The sequence below is a fragment of the Passer domesticus genome, chromosome 5 (genome assembly GCF_036417665.1).
Source record: "Passer domesticus isolate bPasDom1 chromosome 5, bPasDom1.hap1, whole genome shotgun sequence".
Lineage (NCBI taxonomy): Eukaryota > Metazoa > Chordata > Aves > Passeriformes > Passeridae > Passer > Passer domesticus.
The window spans coordinates 80,959,059-80,975,658 of NC_087478.1; the positions used below are offsets into that span (position 1 = coordinate 80,959,059).

Consider the following 16,600-nt stretch of genomic DNA (forward strand, 5'->3'; position numbering starts at 1 on the left):
CAGGGGAACCTCTGCAGGAATTTCTGCAGGAGAAAAAGGGTTCAGGCATGTGACTGCAAAGGGTTGTCCTTTCCACCAAAGCAGGAATCAGCAATATAATAAGATTTACTGTCATCTACATTTTTTTCTTTGAGTTCCAGTCACAGAAGTTTATATACATATTAATTAAAGGGACACTGTAAGGAAAGAATAATTTGTTTATTTAGTCTCCAGTTGATTGATTCTCCAAATAAAAATTTCCAAATTGCATTCCTAATTTCCTAAGCTATGCACTTGTCTTTTTGTATTTCATTATGGAATTGATAGGTTTAGATTGCTCCTTTTTAGTCCTCTTGCAATTAGACCTGGTTATTGCTTTTTTTTTTTTCCTATTTCTTTGAAGAACATTGGAACAATTGCATTTTTTATTTGGTCAGAATTTACAGGAATTTACTTATCTCTATCTTGTAATTTTAGTACTGTACAGACTCTGAGAAATTGCAGTCAGATCAAAATTAGTTTAGGAGGCCAATCCTTCTGTCAATATTCTTTTCTTTTTCCCTTTCTAGAGAAATGAAGGATAAAATGTCATTCTAATTGCACAATCCTTTCCCTTTAGGACAGATTGCAAAAGGAAGGGCTCTTCCAAAGAACTTATTATGCTTGTTTCTTATTTCTGTTGTAGTTGTCTGAGGCCCCGGTCAAAATCTTAGCCATGTTTTTCTAGGCATTAGTTTAATACATAGAAGCAGTTCTTGCTCAGCAAACTTATATTTAGGAGGCAAAGCAAATAGATAAAAGAGAAGAAAATATCTCATCCAGGCTTTTTCAGACAGATTGAATTTTATTTTCACTGCAAAAAGGCAGCACAAAAAGTATTCCTGAAACAAGATTGATACCTGAAATTAAAATTCTAATGAATCAGTGGAGCAAAAGTCAGTTATCTCAATGCAGCTGCAATCATGGAGATGACATTAGCAAGTATAAAGTGTGCTGTCTATAATTCTACTTTGACCAAAATTACTTGACATAAAAACATCATCCTTCTACTCCTCCCTACCGTACTCTGTTGTTAATACCTTAGTAAAGGGGTTTAATGCTGCTTATAAGGTTTTTTAGTAGTAAGTATGAACTCCTATCCCTTGATTGCTGAATCAGTGAGAAGAAAACGACATGTAACTCATCATTAGAAAAAGTTAGATGTTTGTTAAGGTCTCCCTTACCCTGTGAAAGATACTGCCTGGTTTTGGTCAATGACTTTATGAAAATGACCATACAAAGGGCATTTGTCTGAAAAAATGCAATTAGAAAGATCAATTCATTTCTTATTTGCTTTCCCTCTCCTACTGATTTTAACCACATCTCCACGTGAGATATGTCTAGTTAATTGCCATTTCCAAAGTTAAACATTGATCCTGACACAAGCTGTCCAGATAAGAGAGGTTGCCTTCCACTGCAAATATGTGTTCAAAACTTTCTCATGCATCAGAAACAAAACAAATTCCTTAGTCACATTTCAATTGTATTATAGGTCTTTATAATTTATTCTAGCTCTATTCCATCCTTTTATGGTTCCAATGGGCTGCTCTCCATTGCCACTGCTGACCCACTTTCAGTAGTGCATTAAGTTATGTGATTAACATCTGTCACATGTTGTTTGTACTCTCTTCTTCTCCCCAGGGATGCAAGTGTGTGCAGTGAAGTGTCTTGTTAATTTGTTATTTTAAATATGGATGTTGTTGTGTATTTATTAAAGAAGGCAAGGTCAGGGAACGGGCCTTACTTTTGGACCAAAAAATGAGTGTGCTTGTGATGCATTTTCCCCTTAGCCCTGATTACAAATAACAATACTGTGAGTAAAATGAACATAGAGACTTCATTTTGTCGGAGCAATATGACATCACATGTGGTTTTTTTACAGCTTCCATCAGGGTTTTGTTTTTCTGCATTTGTTCTTACAGAAAGGCATGTCTGCTTACCAGTGAATTATCTGAGTCCAAAATCATCCTTTTGGATCATAGATTATCTTTTACCTTTAGTAGCCACACTGAAGATAACATATGGACATATGTATATGTATCTATATATAGTACTAACAGTATTTTAACCTTAGAAAAATTAGTGCTGCCAGTAAAAAGCAATCCTTCATCAAGAAAAGGATGATGGACACAGTTTTACAGTGTTTTAACTTTTATCTTGTTTTTTCTCATTTGTGGTTTCTGAGGCAGTTCCTCATGGAACTTGCCTTTGCTTTCCTTGCTCATTTTTTTGCCCAGTTTATTTCTGGTCATCTTGGCCTATGCAAAAGCTAGAAGCTGGGAGCCATTAGCTTTTTAAAATGTGAAAGCTTGTTTTCATATTTATTGGGCTGTTTCAGACTGAAGTGTTGGAAACAGCTGGGAGGCTAATCAGAAACTTTCTGAGAAATACTAATTAGTGAAAAATTTAGTGGTCTGGATTGGTTTTAGCACAAGAGGCTCATTCCCTGTCAGATTTCTATATCCACAGGATGTTTGCTTTGTTATCCTAAGAGCACTTTCTAAGTGGAAAAAGGAAAGTTTGAAAAAGAATGCATGATAACAGAAAATGAGGAGATTATAAATATGAACTCTGGCTCTCCTAAACCAAATGGCTAAACTCTAATTAACCTCATTGGACCCAGGATTTCATCCTGAAGGTTTCTGATAATATTTTTCAAGCTATAGAATGTAAGTGTGAAGAAATACTATTATCTGTGGTATACAATAGTGGAGGATGCCAAGAACTACAGTGACTTAATGAAATACAAAAAGATTTCTCTGTGTCACTGAGAGTCACTGTCACCAGGCTTGCCACGTGGGAGTGATTTTCTCTGTCACACTCAACTCTTTAAAGCAAGGACAATTATGAAATCTGGCATATCAGGTTTCAGTATTGCCTCTTTCATCCCTTCTCCTTCCCTCTCTGTTGCCTTGTCTAATGCAATTCTCCATCTTCTGGTTTTGCCTGGGACAGCCCACAAATTTGGGTTGGTTTTGATTTGGGTTATCTGGCTTTCCAAAGCTGAACAGTTGAACGGTTCAATTTGTGAACTGAACAGAACAAACCAATTGAACAGTTCCTATTTCATGTTACATTTTTCACCTAAAATGAGACCTCTAACCCAATGTTGTTGTAGCTAAGATTGCAACAGGGAGAAGATCTGGACATGAGAGACTATTTGCTCCACAAAAGCAATTTTCTTATTTAGCCACCTACGCTGAGGAGCTGCCATTTGTTCAGCTGCTCTTGACAAGGTGCCTCTGAGTGACCATATCCTCAGGCAGAGAGAACCAGGACTAAACCATTCTGTCAGAAGTAAAGAAAGGCAGAAGATGGGCTTAAAACTGGAGAAGAATTTTCAAAACTGAAGAGAATGTTCAGATCCTGATAGTAAGCTGGAAGGTGCCAGGACTTCAAGAGCATACTTGAATTAACCTTTCTCTTTCATGTCAAGGAGTCCAAAAGGTCTGTTTTGTACCATAGGCTCTCTTCAGTCTTCCCCTAGGATTCTTGGAATATTCTGGATCCTCCTAGGCTCTGCAGCAGTAGGAGATGATAGAAGAAGTCTTTTGCTTGGAAGAATTTAGTACCAGGGGTACCTGGGCTACCCAAAAACCCTGAGCCTCTGTGTCAGGCAGTTAATCAAAAACAGGACCTTTGTGACTACACCTAATAGTGAGCATGAGTTTCTGAAGATGCCTTTGCTTCCTGTTGAATATTATTATAAGGGTAATTTCTCATGGAGTTAATTATGTCTAATGTCAAATTAGAATTCGCCAGTGCTGATTATAATTGGTTGTGTTTTTCTGCACACAGAAATTCCTAATGCCGTTCTGTTTAAATCATAGTTCTGGATTAGCAGTGGAGAAAGATTCTTTGGAGTAAAGAACTGACAACTGTAATTGTGCAACGAAATAATTGAAGCGTGCTAAGCAATTAAGGAGTCTATTTATAGCCAGAACATATTTCTGACTCTTTTTGCCATCCTCCTTTTTTTGTTACCTTACGTACAAGGGAAAGAAACAGCACGGTTGTGTTGCCATAGCTTAACCAGAAACAATAAATGTGTTGTGTAAAGGAAGGATCAGTGGGCAGCCCTGCATTAAACATATGTAAGAGTGTGGGTTTGGTGGCCAGGTCAGGGCCAGGGACAGATTGATTCGTGTGAGTCAAAGAACTTGGCAAATTTCTTGATGAAATTTCCAATCCAAAGTGGAGTGTCGTTCCTTTGCTCATCTTCTCTGGGACAGTGCTCCTCTTGAGCAATGTGGGTCAGCTGCTCCTTGTGAAAGTTTCATCACTCATCTCAGTCTCAGGAAAGTGACATACTGTTCCTTAAAGATTTTGGCAAAAGCTGAACCTCGCTGGAAGAGGGGCCTCCACATTGTTTGCACAGAGGCCAGGGCCAAACCCATGAATCTGGTTTATGATTCAGGGACTGGAATCTCAATAATCTGCAGGAATTTGTTCTTGGAGTCCTGGTTTTGGCCTACTGTAGCTACTTTCTTGGTTTTATTTCTTATTTATTGATGAGATATTTGAGGGGTATAAATCACAATGAATCAAAAAATGCACAACCCTGAGTCATGTATTTGTGTCTGGGGCAAAGAACATGGGGTTTTGCTTTGTGTTTTGACTGCTACCTATCCCTATTTCTGTTGCATGATCCTAAAAAGACAGGGTCTATTTTTCATGGGAAGGAAGATTATTATCACTAGTACAGAGAGGGAATATGTGAGAGATTGTAATGAAACAGCTAAGGTCATGGTTCGTGGCAAACAGGTGAAATAAAAATATTAGTTGCTGTAAAGATAGTAACCCTTTGGCATTTGGAAATTAGTTCTTGTGAATTGTACATTAGTCTGTCATGTAAATTTTGTGTCAGAGCAGGATGCATAGCAGGAAAAAGAACTATTATGTCTCTCATGTTCCATTTCTTGTTCTTATTCTAGTCATGGTTATAAACTGTACTGAGGCTCCTCTCTTGGATTGGTCTTCCTACCATAGATGACATCATTTCTTTGCTGAATCATTCCTAGGTCTCAGTATTTTCTCTTAAAATTTTAAAATTAATTTTTTTTTATTGTAGAAGCAAATTCCTGTGCATTTTCCTTCAGAGTGCAGTCAAAGTTCTTTTAAGCTGGAAGATATTCTAAGTACTGAGATGTTACTGAGACTTGAAAATTGTTCAATGTTAACTCAATTTTACTTTAGTATTAGATTAGAATTAGTTTTCAAACACTTCTACCCCTTTTTAAGTTCTGAAGTTACACATTAAGCACAGCAAGCATTATAGATTTTGCCAGCAGTCTGGATAAGATCTGACAAGATTTGCTATTTCCAAAATTACATGAAAACAGTCCTTCTTAATCCTCTACAATTCAGAAAAAATAAACAAAAACTTTAAGGTATTTCTGTTTGTCTAGACATAAACCCAAGCGGGTTGTTTTGTTTATTTTTTTCTGCACTAAAAACTTCCACTGTTGCTATCACATTTCCATGTAGAGATTGATCAAGGACAGGTCCCTGCTGCTGATTTCTGTCCCCAAAATCTGACTGCTAGGATTGTGGGAAGAAACCTGGCAAGTTTTTTCCTCACGGATCTCTTCTGTTCAGACAAACCTTCATGACAAAGGCTGATTTCTGGGCTTAGAGATTCTTCTACCAAGTCATTTTTTTTTCTAGGTTGTGCAGCCCTTACTGTGCCACCAGCTGGGTTTCTGGGCTGCTTGGGTGAGTAGCTGCAAGCCCAAGGATAGGAAGGTTTGATCCAGAGCAGCCTTTTGCCCTTTTACAAACATTTTCTGCTGCTCAGAACGATTAGTTGTATGTGTTGGCTTTCACCTCAGAGAGTTAGACATGACACAGAAGAACTGCTGTTCCTGTGAAAGCCCAGCTAGTTTGTGGCCTCAATAAAGAGGATCCAAATCAATAATTCATTGATTAGCTGAATTGATTAAAGGAAAGCCTTCAGTGTGCACCATGCTGGGTGAACTTGCTGCCCTGTGCCCCAGGATGCTGTGCCTCGCTCTGTGCAGAGAGCAGACCAGACCCAGGTGCTCCCAGGGCCTCTTTGCACAGCAGCAGTGGTGGTGTCACAGGAGGGCCCTGTCCCTGTGCTGTGGATCACACTGGTGGTGATAAACAGACTCCTTCACTGCTGGATGCACACACTCAACACCCATGCCATGGGAAGGGTGTGGATGAGCTCTGGACTGTCATCACCTTCAGTGCAGCTCTAAGGTTTCTGGAAAAACAGCCTTTGTGGGTGATCTGAATGACAGTACATGCAGCACTGAGGAGGACAAGCTGAGGAGTGTCCTTTAATTTAGCCAGGATTGTGGGAATCTTCACCATAAGGACACTCATTTTATCGTGGAGCTAACAAAACAGGAAATCACAGACAAAAAATAGCCATAAAGCCAATATAAGTGCCATTATATTGTCACTGTGGGCCTGCTGTGCTTAAGAACAAAATCATAATCTTGCTGAAGGCCTTTTTATTGCCTACACCACTTTTCATTGTCCAGAGTTTTCGATTTCACAAATGAAAATTAGGGAGCATCATTCCCTTTTTTTGCTGAGATGTGCTTTGTTGCTAAGCATTTCAGCTGAAGTGCTTTGAGGCTAAAATCAAGACAAAGCATTTCAGTGTCATCTCTTTGCTAAATCAATTCTCTGATGCTTATGTTTGCAGAGGAAAGGGCCTAAAGAAGACATCAGCCTGAATATGCATCAAGATGACGCAGGCAGGAAAAAGATGAATGCTGCCTTAGTAACCTGTAAGTAGGATCTTCATCTGCCAACATACCAGCACATTAGGAGCTTAATACCATGGTGTAGGACATGAGAAACAAGGATTATATAGATTAAATTTGCTGACTTCACCTAGATAGAAAAGCTCCCTACAGGTTGGAAGCTAATGGAACTTCGCAAAAAAAACCCAAAAAAACAAAAAACCCAAAAAACTAAATAAACCCCTGTGGGTCATAGTGGACAAAAAACTGGGCAGAAATTGGCAGTGTAATCTTGCAAAAAAGATCGAGCAGGTTGTATTTGGGTTGTACTGGTGAGAGTGGAAGCAGAGTGAAGGGAGCCTTCCCCTCTCCTGCTCTAACCACTACAGCAAAAACTGCTGTAGAAAAGTCAGCAGTAATTAAAATGTCTTGCTGCCTGTTAGCAAGGAAGATCCTAAGAGAGGGGCTTGCCAGCATACAGAGATGTTCCAAAATATTGAGCAACTGCTGTCCAACTCCACATTCATCCATCACAATGAACAGAGGGTCCTGCTGATTGTGAGCTATGCATGTTTTTGTGGGTTTGGAGCCATTCTCAGCCAATCATTAGGAGATGGAACTGAAGCACGTTTTTCTGTCTATTGAGGAATGCTGACACCAACTGAACAGAATATGAATTGATTAAGGGCTTGCCACTTCAAAGTCAAGCCAATAGCTTCAGTCCCATTGCTGTGCACGCAGGGATGGAGATGCTTGTAAGCAGTAATGGAGTGTTACACCAAGTGCTTATGATTGCACAAGTTTTTGTGAGCCAGAAAAAGAGATTGCAAGTGCCAGTGTGTGGAGATGACTGCCATTGCCTATTCCAGATTGTGCTCTTCCACCTGCAGCTGAATTCTCAGTGCTGGAATTCCTCCCAAGCCTTTTCAAGCCAGCCATGTCATGGAAATGGCTGCCAGTGATTTATCCAGAGCTTGGCATAAGTCCTTGGCTGGGTGGGGAGGAAGAGTTTGGCCAACAGAGTAAGTGAATAGAGTTGAAATAACTTTTATCCAAAAAAAATATGATCTGTCTGCTTATGAAGAAAACCTTTTATTTTGCTGTTCCTACAGGAAATCAACATTTACTTTTGTTTCACTAGCATGATCTGTAGCAAATTCAGATAAAATGCATCTGAAAACATTGCCCAGAAGTTGCATGGGATGCTCTGGGATCAGTGCTGTGATGGTCACAGTTGAATGTGTGAGCCATCAATAAGCACAGTGCTTTCCTGGGATGTGGTAACAAATCCAATTCACCAGCCTCTCCTTGGAAAGAATTTCTGTGTTATAAATTGTCTTGAACTGATTTTTATTGTCACCATGAACATTTATTTCAGCAGCCTCAGCTCTTTCACAGCTATTTGCATGTCACAACTACTGAAAATGCTGTATTTCATATCAGAACTGCCATCAGTTCTGGTAGGTGAAAGGGTTTTCCCAAAGCAGCCTGGTTTGAACTGCTCTACTGCATCATGCCTTTTGCAGGGAAGCAGCTGAGTCAAATGGCTCAGTCAGAGATGTTAAATAGGATTACAATAGGCTTATTCCTCATTTGTTGGCATAGTTACTCTTATCCAACTATTGGAGGGAGCCCAGATGAGCTAAACTTGGGGCAGGTCGAGCCAAACAACAGTTCTGTCAACCCTTTCTGCCTGAGTGTTGTGATACAGACAAAAATAAGGGGTGGAGTCACCTCTCTTGTTTTACTTCCTTTGTATCTGCAGAGTATACCAACTCAGGATTGCAAGAATCTGTGAAACTGGACCAAATTAAATTTATTTGGTTCTTATTGATGCAACCTTGCTCAAGCTTATAGGAGTTTTTACCAGCAGGAAGACTTTCAAAGTGTCAAGCATTATAAAGATGCAGGAGTGCACACTGACAGGTAACTCCCTTATCTCTTGGTATGTACACAAAGGGGGATCCAGGACAAGAAACCAGTTGGGATGCTTTGTTTGATACATGCAGGAGGGTTTTATCCTGATGAAAAAAAGGCTAAAATGAGCTAATGAATGCTCTTCCCTGTGTCTCCTGCTGCACAGCAGCCTGAGGTGCAGGAGGGTTTGTTCACAGAGGTTTTGGAGCTGGGTTGCTGATGCTCCAAAGGCCACTTTCACATGCTGTGGGTGGCCCCAGTCTGTGTCAGCTTCTCAAGTGCCACCGGGGAAGGGAGAGAACATATAATCAAGAAGAATAACGATGTGCAAACACTGCCTCAATTCAATTATTATATAACTCACCCTTTAATGCCTTCAGTAGGTTTTGCAGAGGGTGGGATCAACAGAACTCTTAGGTTCAGGCTCCTGGAAGGAGAAAGCAGCCCAGAGCCCAGGAGTGTAGCAGCTCACTCCAAGATGATGATGTTGGTGGCTCTGGAATCCCCTGTCAGCTGTCCCTGGCCCTGTACAGACATCTGAGCCTCCCAAAAGTTAACCTCCACTCCTAGCATAAAGCACTTTCTTCTCCTTCTGAACCTAGCTTGCTAAATTAGTTTTGACATAGAATATTTGGAGTACAAACAGTCTATAAAATGTTAGTGGATAATGGTCTCTTTTCCCTGGCATAGGATTAACAAAGCCAGGCAAAACAGCCAAATGCTGTGCAGCTGTATCTGAGCTGAAAAACACAAGCTCTTACAACAGCCTTCAGTGCAGCAATGAAATGAAATTTCCCTTAGAGTTTATTGATGTTTCCCATTATGACGCAGTGCACATGGTTCAATTAATTCAATAAAGTTTTATATAAAACCAAAATGAACCTATAATTCTGCCATTAACTGCCAGCAATTAATATTACCTCTGCAGAAGGAAAGTCCCCTCAGTTTCATTCTTGATAATTCAGCCCCAGTAATCAGTAATTCATCTTTGTTGCCTCAGTGCCTCTTGAACAAAAACAGAGAATGCAACAACTTAAAATTATTTCTAATTTGGTTTCTAATGTGGTTTTAAAAAAGGATCTTTTATATTGGTGGTTTCTTATAACCAAGAAAAAAAATCCCTCTGTAGCCTTTCAGGAAATGCAATATACAGTAACAAATATTTTAGCTGCATTTGTCTTTTCACAAATCTTCATCTATGAAGTGTTTTGAGAATTAATGGGTAATCTTTTCCTCTGAATATCATGTGCCATAGTGAATATCTGGTTTATGTAGTCTTACCATAATATGCCCACGAGACCTCAAAAAATTTTAGAAGCTCCCTGTTGCCTTTGCAAACATGGGGACTAGTTAATAACATTTTTGCTTCTAATTATAAATTAGTGTTTTTTCTTCCTAAAAGACCAGAGGATTTGTGCCATATGAAAGTAACAAAGAAATAATAAAGTCAGAAATTTCAATGAACTAATATTTTCTTTATAGGAGAAAATGAAATTAGAGTTACAACCGACTTTTTACTGTTTTTCGGTTTGACCTGTGTCATGTAAAGTTTCTTATAATGAAAGATATTTCTATATACATTTTTTTGGCCTGCTGTTTGCTATAGCTGTCTTGCTAATAGTCTGTAACACAATGTTATGTCTCCTCTTTGTTTTCTGGTAAATACAGGTAAAAAAATATTGTAAAAAAATATACAACAAAGAAAACCCAAAAATGACACCCAAAAGCAGATAAGTCCAGGTGAGTTTTCATAAGAAAATTTCTAAGAATGCATGCACATTTTTGCCACTGACACACTGGAGGTGACAAGGAGCTCAGGAGCTCAGGAAGATCCTTCTGTCCCATGAAGGACATCTGGGGGGCCCTGTATCTTCTCTGAGGCTCCAAAATGCTGCCCTGGGCTCCTGGGGGTCACTCAGATCTGCTGATCATTCCCAGCTGGCTGGAGCATGCTGAGCATCTGTTCTCTTCCTCTCCTCCTTCCCCAAGAGTAAAGGTGTTGAGAAGGAGCTGGTATTCATCTGGATTTTATCATAACATGGGCCAAGATATTAAATGGGTTTTTTGAAGCACTTCCAGAACCAATTATCTAGCTGGTGAAGAGATAAAAATGAGTTACAGATTGACTTGGATAAGATAAAATGAATGATTTGCATGGTATATGATATATTCCAGTACTGTAATGCTGGAAAATAGCCCTAAGCAATGAGCCCTGGAAGCAGCAGTTTCACTGCTGTCAGCTCCCAACCAACTCCTAAGGGAAACAAAACCACTTGGTCACACTGCCCAGTTTGGGGAGTAGAATCAGAGGGGCTGGAGAAAAAAACCCTTGTACTGACCTTTCTTCAGCCCTGCTCCTCACAGTACAGATACTTCTATTGTACACTACAAATTTGTTTGAGTAGAGGCACTTAAATGACTTGATGGACTGTAAAAATTGTCTCATCTGTTTTTTCATCTCATCTCAAGATTATCTAGTTTGTTCTTTAAAGATCTCCAGAGCTGGGAATACACACACAGAGTTATATGCTACTTCCTGATTTTTCCCAATATTCTTTTTCACTGCCATTAAAACCTAAAAATCTGAGCCATGAAAAAAAGTAATCCTGTGGATTTGGGTTGATTTTTTTTTCTATTAGCATTTTCTTCAGCTTTTTCCCATATAATATATTTTTTACTGTTTCTTTTAGGTGTTGTGTCCACAGCCTCCTCACTTGGCCCACCTCTTTCCTGAAGAGTGCTGCTCAGCACTGAACAACAGCTGCTGGACCTAAAATACCTGGTAAGATTGGCACTGTGCTTTTGCTCTGATTGCACACCTTGCTGCACTGCATTCCTCTTTCAAGGCAGTGCTGCCCTGTTGCCATGCAGCTGGAGCTGCAAGGACAGCCTCTGTGTCTTCTCTGCAGAACCCAGGCAGTGTTCCCTCCCTCCTCTTTGCTTTTTTAGCAGAAGAGACAAGCAGAATATGAAAACTCTGTGAAATGTTTTGTGTGAGACTGTGAAATATTAGCCTGTCTTCCCAGACCTTCATTTGTCCACTTTGTCATTCTGAATTTCCCCGTCCTCCAGCATAGTGGCAGAAGTTCTCAAGATAACCTACTCTGGAAATAATTTTTACTCCATCATTCTACAGCTGCTTATGGTGATGAAAATGATGAGGTCCCTTTTTTGTAGCTTTGCTCAAAAATTTAAATGTGGGGTTTTTTTAAATTAATTCTTTGTTTTCTTGTTAACACTGCAACTGATCACATCCCTGTGTATCCCTGGAAGCCAGGCAGGTGCTCAGCTGAGCTTTTGGGGAGCTGACAATGCACAGCATCCCATCCTGGCAAGAAGCCTCCTCTGGAAGGCCTTGGCACTGACCTGCTCTGTGTTTTAGGAGTGGAGGGAGAACTCTTAGAGACACCATCCTGTCATTTTCTGTGCATTATCTGCCTGAATTAGTGACACCTGCCCAGAGTGGAGCCCTCGGGGCAAACCAAGCTCATGGGAGGCCCCAGTGTCACCGTGGCTGCCCCAGGTCAGGTGCCCAAAGCCAGATGTGACATTTGTCCCTGCGTGCCCCAGCTGCCCTGGGGGTGTTGCTCCTTCCACCTGGGCTCAGCTGCCCAGGAGCCAAGGGTTTCTGCTGTAAGCTGCATGACTAAATCCTCATTTCAGCCAGGCAGCTCCCCAGAGGATCACTGATCCTTTCCCAGCCACTGATCTCACTTCTGAACAGATTCTTCCCTGGACAAGCTCATTGTGTATTCTTGGGTGTTGGAGGAGCCTAGGTGACTAAGATTGAAACTCTTAATTTTAAGTAGGATTAACAAAGGCGTATATTGGGGTTTATTCATATGTAAAATCACATAATTGTACTTCATGAGTCCACTGAATGGACCCAGACTTTTCTTGTTTTTGGAAATGATCTATGAAATGGCAATGAACAAAAGAGCCTCCCAGTAAAAGAAACAACTTGTGCCTTCTACTATGCAAAAATTTCTGTCCAATTAATGAAACAATATGGTATGGCTCTCCAGGCCAGAACAAATTTGGAAAAAGTGTATTAGGTGAGATTTGTTTCCTTTCCCCTTTGTGGGATTCTTCAGGCCACGAAAACAAGGTTACTTTAGTGTAATTAACCTTTAAGAAGTTTGGTTTGTTTGCATGAGTTGAACTCTGTCCTGCATTGCTGTATGTGAGAAGTTTCCTTCACCTGAAATGTACTTCCTAAAAATCCAATCCAATATCCCTTTTTTTTTCCCTCCAGGAAAACAGCAAAATCAAGCAGGAAGGATTTATGGCTGGCTGGGGGAAGGAGAATAAAATGGGTCATGAAAAAAGGAGGAATAATGAGACTAGAATAATTTCTGCTGTTATGGGTTCAGCATAAAAACTTGTGCAGTTATGTGGTATTGATATCAAATTGGAAGGAGAGTTATTTATTGAAAATCTGTGAACAGAAGGAGTTTTGGCTGTCATTTGACATGGAAAAATGTTGCAACATGTAAAAAGAGCTATGTAAGTTCATAAGTAAGTGTTTGTCTAAGAATTATCGTAACTCCACCTGATAGGAGTTTCATTTTTCGTATTTATTACTGTTTTGGATAATGGAAGACATCAAATATGTTTCTGAATTATTTTTTTTTTCTGAAATTTGGAAATAAACTATGCTTTTCATCAGCTATCCTTATTAAAACATGTGTTTTTGGACATAGTAAAAGGGTGAACATGAAGTCTTGCTCATTTAATATTGAAATGTGCTGAATAAAGTCAACTGAGAAATCCCATCTCTGTATATTATCAGTGTTTTTAGATTTATTTTGTGGAATTCATCCTAGCAGGCAGTTGATCCCAGGGGAGAGATCAGAATCTTAAATGGGCAGAGAAATAAAAGAACACTGATCACATGAATATTTATGAGCATTATGATTAGAGACAGCTTTTAGCTACAAAAATTACACCGGATTCAAATTTACAAAAAAAAAATTATAGATGTTTCTCAAGGTATCCCTGAATTAACACTTAAAAGGCCAGATCATTGTTGTAAAGTTGAAAATCTTGCAGAGACTATTTCACTTTCTTTTTTATTGGACTTTGGGTTCAAGATTTCTCCCAATCCATATGGGCAGCCTGGGTCCATATGAACAGTGAGGGATCAAAGATCTGAGCAGTCAAATATTCAGTTTGCTCTCTCTAACCTGGAAAAATTGGCCTCTGAGTAATGCAGAAGCCTTTCAAGTCTTAGTTTGGGGTACCTCAAAGATCAGACTTTTCTTTATTTTTTGCCGCTCCTCTGGAAATTTTGAAAATAGTCTATACCCTATATTTCCAGTCTGTTACATCTCATGAGATAATATTTGCCTTCTGTGCATTGAATTGAGGGCATTTCATGTGAATGATATAATTGAAGCCCGTGATCCTGTTTTTTTTGGATGTTTCCTAGGTCAGCACCATTCACCCTCTGTATTTATATTCCTGCTCAGATGTTTCCTCTGTTCAGAATTCCTAATCCCTTCAGTTCCTTTCCCTCTTTTCTTTGGGAAAGAAAACCTGGCAGCTGTGACAGCAAAAGCTTCAGACACACTGAGAACATCTGGAAACCTGGGTTATTTCTCTCTGGCCTTGGAGACCAGCTCCAAGTGAGTCTCTTTTTGAGGTAGAAGGACCATCATAGAAGCATTTGCTCATCCTTTTGGTCACTTTGAGTGCAGCAAAGGGCTGGAAGAGGTTCAGGAAAACGCTGTCACAGTAGAGTTTTTGGGTTGTGTCGTGCTTGGCTGTGGCTCTGTCCCCAGGCACCAAATGTGGGATATGTTCATTGATCCTCAGCTCTTTATTTTCCCACACAGTTCTGGGGGTAGTTCTTATGCAGGCAAAACCTCTCACCAGAACAAAGCCCAATTAAAATCTGATGTCTGATGCTATTAGATTGTATCCTTCTGTATCTTTGCATGACTTTTAAAATTGCTCTCCATCAGAATTGTTGCTTACTGAAAATTTGCCACTGCTGTAGTTTATCTAAGAACTCAATCTAAGTTTGTTGCCTTACAAAAAATAGCAGACTTAGGGGGCTTAAGGCTTTCCTGAATTGCCACTTTTAGCACATTGTGATTAAGCCCAGCTAAAACAGAGAAAAGTCACAAGGCAAGGAAGATATTTTGCTGCTTTTCTTCTACCACACAGCCCCGTCACCAGCATGGCAAAGTGTTTGAATGAGATGGCTTTACAGACAAAAAACAGCTGCTAATAACTTAACTAGAAACACTTGAAGTATTTAGATTCTAGGCTGCTTTTGCCTTTGGGTTGTTTTATTTATCTATTTTCTGACTTTTTGCATTCTTTTTACCTTCTCTTTCCATCAGGTAACATGGTCATTATAGTGTAATAAATCAAAGGTAATCATAGCACTTGATTACTGCAATTACCTCAAATGAGATCCTTTTGTTTTTCACTCTTAAATTCATCTCAGAGGAATATTCATAATTCCCTGTCCCTCTGAAACTTCTGTCTTATTGCAGCACACACTGAAATATAGGACCTGGAGACATTTAGTACCTCCCAGTGTGGTAATGCCTCATTCTTTATTCCTCAGATCTAAAGATCTAAAGCCTTTAAATGTCCCCAGAATGCTCCTTTCAAGACCAACAATTCACAGTAAATAAAAATACTTTTGAAAGCACGTTGTTACAATGCAATTAGATATAACCAGAAGTGCTCTTTTCAATGGCTTACAGAAAATAAGATGAAAGTGAAGGTACAGGGAGTAAACCCCAAGCTTTTAAATGTTGATAATTATAGATAAGTGTAATTATGCTAAACTGCATACCTATTCTGAGAGGTACAGCTGGAATATTGCAAGTACTGCTAAGTAGAGTGAAAATATGAAGCAAAAATTTAATAAGAGCATAAAGAAACTCTAAATGTTCACATTATGCTATTATGAATGGCTAAATCACAGGATGTTTTAGAAGTAGAGAAAACAACTTATTTATTAGCATATTTCATACAAATACCAGCAGTCTCATTTACATAAATATGAGTATCTATTGAGTGGAAAAAGCAAAATTCTATAAAGTGTATTTTATGCAATGAACAGAGCACCCCCTTGCACTAGGAATTCATCTGCACCTTACATCTTAAGCACTGGTAGAGATTCAGTACGCTGTTGTGGAGTTTTTACCTTTTCATTATTTTTTAGAAGTTGGTAAACCACTTACTGATTTGAACTTTAAAAATATAAAGATTTCCATCAAAACTTCCTGAAATCCATCCTGTTTTAGATGAGTTCCTATAATACCTTCAGCTGGACACACTCTCTGCTATTTCAGTGAATCTGTCTAGCCTGTGCTTGTGCTGAGCTGTTCACCACAACCTGTTTGAGGACAACCATCCAGCCAATATCTTATCCACTGAGAGGTCCATCCATCAAATCCATGTCTCTGCAGTTTGGAGACAAGGATGCCGTGAGGGACAAAAAGCTGTGCACAAATCCAGGTGGATGACAAGCCCAGGTAGGTTTCTCTGCCCTCTGATAAGAAACAGACCTTCTGCATGCCTTTTTATAAATACCTGCTGTGAGCTTCCCAGCTTACCCAGAGGGCTGACAGGTCCAGATGCATCACAGAAGAGATGCAGCTTTTAGATTCTAGGGAAAAAACCCCATGTCCCTGTTTTACATACCAGCAATCTCCAGCTCAGATAGGGTCACGTGTAGATGTGGCTCTATGTAGGTTATCACCAGGGCTGAAACAAACTGATTCATTGTGCATCCCTGCCAGCAGTCTGTGAGTGATCATTGAATATTTTGTTCCATTAATTTATTTTGAGGGTTTTTTTTTCTTTTCTGTTTGCTTTTGGAAAAAGCTCCTTAGCTGTGTCTTATAAACTGTTTTAAATCATACACTTTACTTTCTGTCTACCCGCAGACCACTGAACTGACTTGTTAGAGCCTGTTCTCT

The 16,600-nt window shown here is 39.5% G+C and overlaps 1 long non-coding RNA gene across 10 annotated transcripts in view; it reads left to right on the forward strand.

Annotated features, from left to right (window-relative positions):
* LOC135301148 (uncharacterized) overlaps positions 1–16,600 on the forward strand; it is a 59,231-nt gene that overhangs the window by 41,133 nt on the left and 1,498 nt on the right. For 5 of the 10 annotated variants that reach the window (XR_010362884.1, XR_010362891.1, XR_010362885.1 and 2 more), the window contains 6 exons: positions 6,698–6,782; positions 7,628–7,759; positions 8,503–8,663; positions 10,323–10,394; positions 11,345–11,436; positions 12,910–13,437. This is a non-coding gene — a long non-coding RNA (uncharacterized LOC135301148). Of the gene's footprint in view, positions 1–6,697; positions 6,783–7,606; positions 7,760–8,502; positions 8,664–10,322; positions 10,395–11,344; positions 11,437–12,909; positions 13,438–15,970; positions 16,154–16,600 lie in introns of those variants that run through there. The other 5 variants (XR_010362887.1, XR_010362892.1, XR_010362889.1 and 2 more) reach the window with 3 other exon arrangements.